Raw genomic sequence first — 6,743 nt, 5'->3', positions numbered from 1 at the left:
CTCTCGAGATGTGCTATAAGAATATGCAATGAAAAATGGGGTGTTCCATTTAAAAAAATTAATGTGACCTTGACCTGACCTTCGCTACGCAACCCAAGGTCAAACTGATGTGATCAGTAAATACATCTTTTTAAACGACACAACTTTTGTCTGAAACATTTTTTTGTAAAACTTATATTTTTCCTGATATTCGGGCGTCCCGGTACTTTCCGAACACCCTGTATACCTAGACATTGTATCAATGGCCGTGAAAGCCTCAAATCTAGTTTCAAATTAGTAGATAATTTGTTTTTTTATTTGTTATCGTATTTTTCTTTTTTTCCTTATCAATCACGCAATGATAAACAAAGGTGAAGCTTGTGCCGACATGTCACTCTTTAACGACTGAAGATTTGAGAAAATTATTTGAGAAAATTATTATAAAATTTTTCATCATGTCGCTTGTGATCACATTTTATTACATTTTTATTTGTGTCCATATAAATAACAACAATGACCACGACAACGACAATAATAATAATTATTCCATACATGAATATTCAATTATTTACTAATTTGTAAATTTATAAAATTTTATTAGAATTAAAAAATAATAAAAATTAATAACATTAAATTAAAATAAAATTTATAAGATAAAGATAAAGATTTATAAAGATAATATTTCTATACTCAGATTTTTCAAATTATTACAATTATTTTAAAATTTTAAAATTTTATTTACAAGAAGAATATATCAACATAATTAAATGGATAATCTTTTTCGTGTATATCTACAATAATATAAATAATTACAGATAAGAACAAATTTTTAATAAGAAAAAATGTACGAGACGAAGTTTGAACACGTAACCTACTGTATACGAAGCCAACGGCTTATCCATTGCGCTACCACTGCTATTGTTCAATAGCGACGATCGAACATATCAAGTGTGCTGAGGCCGATTAGAGTTATTTTTAAAAATCGATTTCTTCGGAACTATGGTCCATTGACTGAAACGGCCGGACATGTGTCGATTTTTTTTCGCCAAGAATGGCCTGTGAAAAGTGCATCAAAATCCTCGGAGCAGTCAACTCGTGTTCCCCTTGTAAGTTAAGTTAAAGTTAATGGCTTTGAAAATTTAACTTAGTTAAGATAAAGTTAACCCATAATGAAATTAATTGAATTGAAAGTTAAGTTAATAAAAAAAAGTAATTAAAAAATTAAAAGTTAAATTTGTTTCATTTCATAACTTTAGGGTCTCAGTTTTACAAATAACGGAAAAAACAAATATACACCTTATTTGGAAACATGTTTTATTTACAGATATTTATTAAATTTAAGTAATAAAGTTTTTTTTCAAAAGGACCCGACACTAATCATACTCAAAAAAGTGGTTTCAGTTGAATTGATTGAAACTATGATATTTTGTAGCTTATGAGGTACTGATAAAAAATCTTCAACAAAAAGTGTGAAAAAATGGACAGTGTTTTTTCCAGCGCCATTAGAAATTTGCTATTTTAAGTCTAACCGAACATTTATCTACACTATACAGATTACTTTTTTAACTGTATAGGCATTTATATATAACCATACATGTGTCTATTATTGAATAGATTCATGTCCCTGGTAAAAAAAAATTTCTAGAAAACGATAAAATAAAATAATTTTCTATCGTTTTGAATATGGATTTTGGTTCGTGAATTTATAAAATAGTATTCTATTGTATACAATAGTATTCTATTGTATACAATAGAATACAATAGATAATGATAGAATTTCTATCGTTAGTTTTCTATGGAATACAAATCGTATATAATCAGATAAAATACGATAGGATTGATAGCGCTATCAATTTGAATCGTTTTCTTTAAGCTGTGTCGTTCTCACACGCAAGTTCAGATATAAATCCTATTGTATTTTATCGTATTTTATCTGGTTATAAACGATTTCATATTCTATAGGGAACTAATGATAGGTATTCTATCACTATCTATTGTATTCTATCGTATATGATAGAATACTATTCACATTTATAAATTCACGAACCAAAATCCATATTCAAAACGATAGGAAATGATAGAAAGATAGAATTTTATTCTATCATTCTCTATCAGTTTTTTTTTTTACCAGGGAGTTAAAAAAGCAATCTGTATACTGTAAATAAAGGTTTGGTTAAACCTAAAATAGCAACTTTCTAATGGCGCTAGAAAAAAAACTGTCCATTTTTTCACACTTTTTGTTGAAGATTTTTCATCAGCTACTTCATAAGCTACAAAACATCATAGTTTTAGTCAATTCGACTAGAACCATTTTTTTTCATATGATTAGTGCAAGGTCCTTTTTATTGGGCATTTTTCCTCAAAGATTGTCAAAAATGAACTCTCCTACACTGAACAGCCTTTCCACGTTTCGCGACACCTTTATGACATGATTAACTTGAAGATAATTGAATTAGAAGTTAATAGTTACCGATAAAATGTAACCAAGTTAAGTTAAAAGTTAAGAGTGTAAAAATGTAACTAAGTTAAAGCCACTTAACTTTTTAACTAGTTACTACCCAACCCTGATATATACACATATTATCTAACGACCTAGATCATACTCCTAAATTATACTCCTTTCATATAGAACTATTTTTCAAAGTTTACAACTTATTCACGTGGTCTATTTTAGCTATCTCACTCTGTGTACATATATAGAGTGGTTCACTTAAATCGAGTATTTTAAATTTTTCACTTCTTTGATGATACTTTTTGATGATACGAAAAAATGTCTAGAAAAAATTACATCGTTTGAGAAGGCAATTATGACAACAGAAAAAAATTTTTTTCAATATCATTTTTTCAAAGATTTGGATTAAATTGCTTCCAATCGAATTTGCTATAATATTTCTTTTATTCAATTGCCAGAGCTAATATTTTATATTTAGTTTTTTATACTTAGATGAGTACTACAAAATTTGCTTGTTGGCTCATAGGGACTCCTTGGAACTACAGCTATATTTTTTATTATTTTCTCTTAAAAAATGTTATAAGCCTTTTTATAAGAATCGCCAGAATTTCTTTTAAGAACTTTCGTTTTTACCTAAAAAGAAAGCTTTCCATGAAGTTTCATCAAAATTGGAAGGACTTCTTTATCTGAACTTTTTACTATCATATTTCCAAAATAAAATTATCAATAATTCTGAAAATTCTATATTATACACACACACACACACACACACACACACACACACACACACACACACATATATATATGTGTGTAAATTATAAATTTTATATGTACATTAGTCTTTAATATTATAATAATTTTTCAATACAGTTTAAATATAGAGTTTAAAATAAACTGAAAATAAATTAAAAATAGGACTTTAAACTTGACAAACATATATAAAAAAAATAAACTTTAGTTGAGAACATCTGAGTTCCCGATAGTCAAGCTTTTTCTAATTTCAGATGAGTACAGAGTGTAGTTAATTTAACTAAAGTTTAATAGAATTTCTAATATTGAATATGTATTGAGAATGAACAATTAACATATGATATATTTATATCTACCTTATGCTCAGATTTTCTTTGATAAACTGCATAGTATATGCAAATTGGCTCAATTGTGAATAAATTCTATTCAAATCTGTTAAAACATATGTTTTTAATTGTAAAGCAAAACTATGCATTCATTGTTTATTGTTTCTTTGCTCAGTATATATCTAATTGAAGAGAATAGGTCTACTTCTTACCGCTAAATTAGTGTACATTACAAAACTTAAAAAGAAACAGTTGAGACTTGATAGAAAAAAAAGAAGAGAATTAGCACATACTAGCATAGCCACTTCTGCAATCGAAAACAAACAAATAATTTTACAAACTATCTTAAAGGCATATCCAGACAAATTGGCATAATTATATAATATATACAGGTAAGAAAATTAGTTATGTGTATATTATGAAAATGTATGTATATATTATGAAAATTTTCATTTAATTCATTTTTTCTGAGACAAGAGTGATCAATATCTCTCTTTTTACACACACACACACACACACACACACACACACAAACAATCAGATTACACAAGTCTGAATAAAGTATTATTGATGCATAAATGTGAAGTTTTTATCTATTAATATGTTATTATTAATACAATATTGTATGCATAAATATATACACTGATTGCTAAATGGTTTGTTTTTATCACATAAAGTTTTATACCTTAAGTTGACAGAATTAAAAGCTACTGCAGATATGAATGTACAATAGCTATAACAGGAATAAAAATAACAGTGTAAAGTGACATTTATGAAAATTGGAAGAATTCATTTTAAATTAAGAGAACATTATCTTGAAAATAGTAATTTTCATATATTTATAAATGATTACTATATAACATATACATATTGATAGTGGTTTCCAATTCTGACAATTTAAAGCGTAAGATCATTTGATAAAAAATGCAAACTACATTTAACAATCAAATATATAGAAAAAATAAATACGCGCATATACTCACGAGAAATGCAGTCTTTGCAAATAAGACAAATATGTTCGAACAAATAATAATGTTCGCAATATAATGAAATTTTCGTGAGACCGTAATCGTAATTGTAACCAAATAAAACTTTGTTATTTAAATCTATGCTTAAATCTGTAATAATCCGTGTAGATATCGCAATAGTATCGTAGTTTTCCATTGTAATAGAATACATTTCGTAGCACATTTACTGATCCTTATTATTCAAGCAGCCATTTTCAACAATATATGATCTCATGTCGTCAGACAGAACTAAAACTACAAAGAATATTGAGAACAGCTATACAATACATTTTTTTAATACCACTACAAACTACTTCAAGACTTCAATAGATGGCTATTGGCTCCTGCACACAGGACGGGGTAATGCTTGCCGCGCGGCGGAAGTTCGCGCGATAGCCAATCAGTATGCTGCTTTCCGTAATAACCTTCTAACTCTTACGGAAAAGCAACATATTGATTGGCTGTCACGCGGACTTTCGCCACGCGGCAAGCATTACCACGTCTTGTGTGCAGGAGCCATAAGGCTGATATTTCACGTGTCGTACGACAAGCTTTTTGGATGCGTTCATTGGTTGACGAACAGAGAACCTAGAAATACTCTATTCGCCAACCAATAAACGTATCTGAAAAGCTTGTCATACGACACGTGAAATAGCACCCTAAAACTGTATGGACCAATGAGCATCGAGTATTAAGCATCAAGTATCAATATGGTGGCTAAATACTCGATGTTCATTGGTTCATACAGTCTTATGCTATACACATGCAGTTATGTCATTTCATGTGTGAGGGCCCTAATTCTTTCGTAGTTGGTACTTGGCGATAATTTAAAGTGAGTAATCTATCGTGTTAAGGAATTTGGATATTATTGTGAATATCTTAGTGTTATTATTTCCAAACGCCAGTTAAAACAAGTCGTCCCAAGGTGAGACTTTCTCTTTAATAGTTATGTAACTACCACTACAGACTAGTGTCGCTAGAAAACAGAAAGTCTATTCATTGTAGCTGCACTGAGATTGCACTGAACTAGTTTCTGGCTGCGTTTCAAAATTCTAATCGGTGGGTAGAGTACATTTAATTGACCAATTATGATAAAGAAATCCTAATTATCTTTGTTTCTATTAGTCAATTAAATGCTACCTCTACCCGTCGAGTAGAGTTTTGGAACGCAGAACGAGGGTGCAAACTATAGACTTATAGCGTGTTCGACTGGTCCTAGGTTAATCGCTCCGAGAGCGATAAATGACATCATAAGTCTTTACTAGTCAATCATAAAGCTTATAAGTACTTGTTCGACCAATAAACGTAGGCTGAATAACCCAGAGTGGGTTAACCTAGTGTCCCTAGAATACAGAGTCTGGCCATTCGTAGACCTCTTTTCATTGGTTTAGATCTGTGTTCCCTCACAATGGCGGAACGAATTAAAATGCAGCGGAAATGCATATCAGTTTAAAAAAATATAAATTAAAGGGAAATATTGGAAAGGAAGATTATTTCAGTATTGCATTTATCATAAATAAAATAATTAATATATCAATATTTTATGAACACAACTATGTATTTCTTATAAATATAACATATACAAATACAACTTATAAACATAACATATTACTTAACACTATGATACATTGCCATAGTTTTACTACTGTATTGTCGAGTTTGTAATCCTCTTCGTTTACACGATATACGCATTCTATACATAATAAAACGCTTCATAATTTTACCGCCAGCATGCAATCTCTTTCTCGATCATCCGTAAATTCAGCAACTCGTTTTATGATGTCAAATACTTGTTCACAAATGCCAGGCTGAAAATCAAAACCCTCGGATTTTCTTCGAAGTGTTCGTTGCGCTGGTAAAGGAATGATTCAATAATTCCTCATAACCGCTATTACCACATGACAATTTTAATTTTAGTGCTTTTCTGATTGAAGCGTTTGACCATTTGCAATCTCGTGCAGACTTATGGAGAACTTTAATTTGATCATCATTAAATATTTTCTTATTGTTCTTGATATTTTTCAGGATATGATTCTCTTCCGTCAATTTTCTATTACTTCTATTACTTTTCTATTACATAAGTCGTTTTACACGCTTTATGAGCATCCTCTTTGACTTATCTAATTTATTGATAATTAAATTTGCTTGCTGAAGTTTTAATTTCATTTCTTTTGATTGTTCCATAATTTTCTCGATGTCATCAATATTGTCCGTTGTCGATTCTATTAC

The 6,743-nt window shown here is 29.6% G+C and overlaps 1 protein-coding gene across 4 annotated transcripts in view; it reads right to left on the bottom strand.

The window, feature by feature from the left end:
* LOC116846821 overlaps nucleotides 1-4,803 on the bottom strand; it is a 151,992-nt gene extending 147,189 nt beyond the window's left edge. For 3 of the 4 annotated variants that reach the window (XM_032821151.1, XM_032821149.1, XM_032821150.1), the window contains exon 1: nucleotides 4,491-4,803. The gene's annotated coding sequence lies outside the window, so the exon portion shown is untranslated. The remainder of the gene's footprint in view (nucleotides 1-4,490) is intronic. The other variant, XM_032821148.1, reaches the window with a different exon arrangement.
* Between the last annotated feature and the right edge of the window lie 1,940 nt (nucleotides 4,804-6,743).

The sequence above is a fragment of the Odontomachus brunneus genome, unplaced genomic scaffold, assembly GCF_010583005.1.
Source record: "Odontomachus brunneus isolate Ranch 3 - 2012 unplaced genomic scaffold, Obru_v1 Obru_scaffold_070, whole genome shotgun sequence".
In the NCBI taxonomy this organism is placed as follows: domain Eukaryota; kingdom Metazoa; phylum Arthropoda; class Insecta; order Hymenoptera; family Formicidae; genus Odontomachus; species Odontomachus brunneus.
This window is presented reverse-complemented; position numbering and strand designations above follow the sequence as displayed.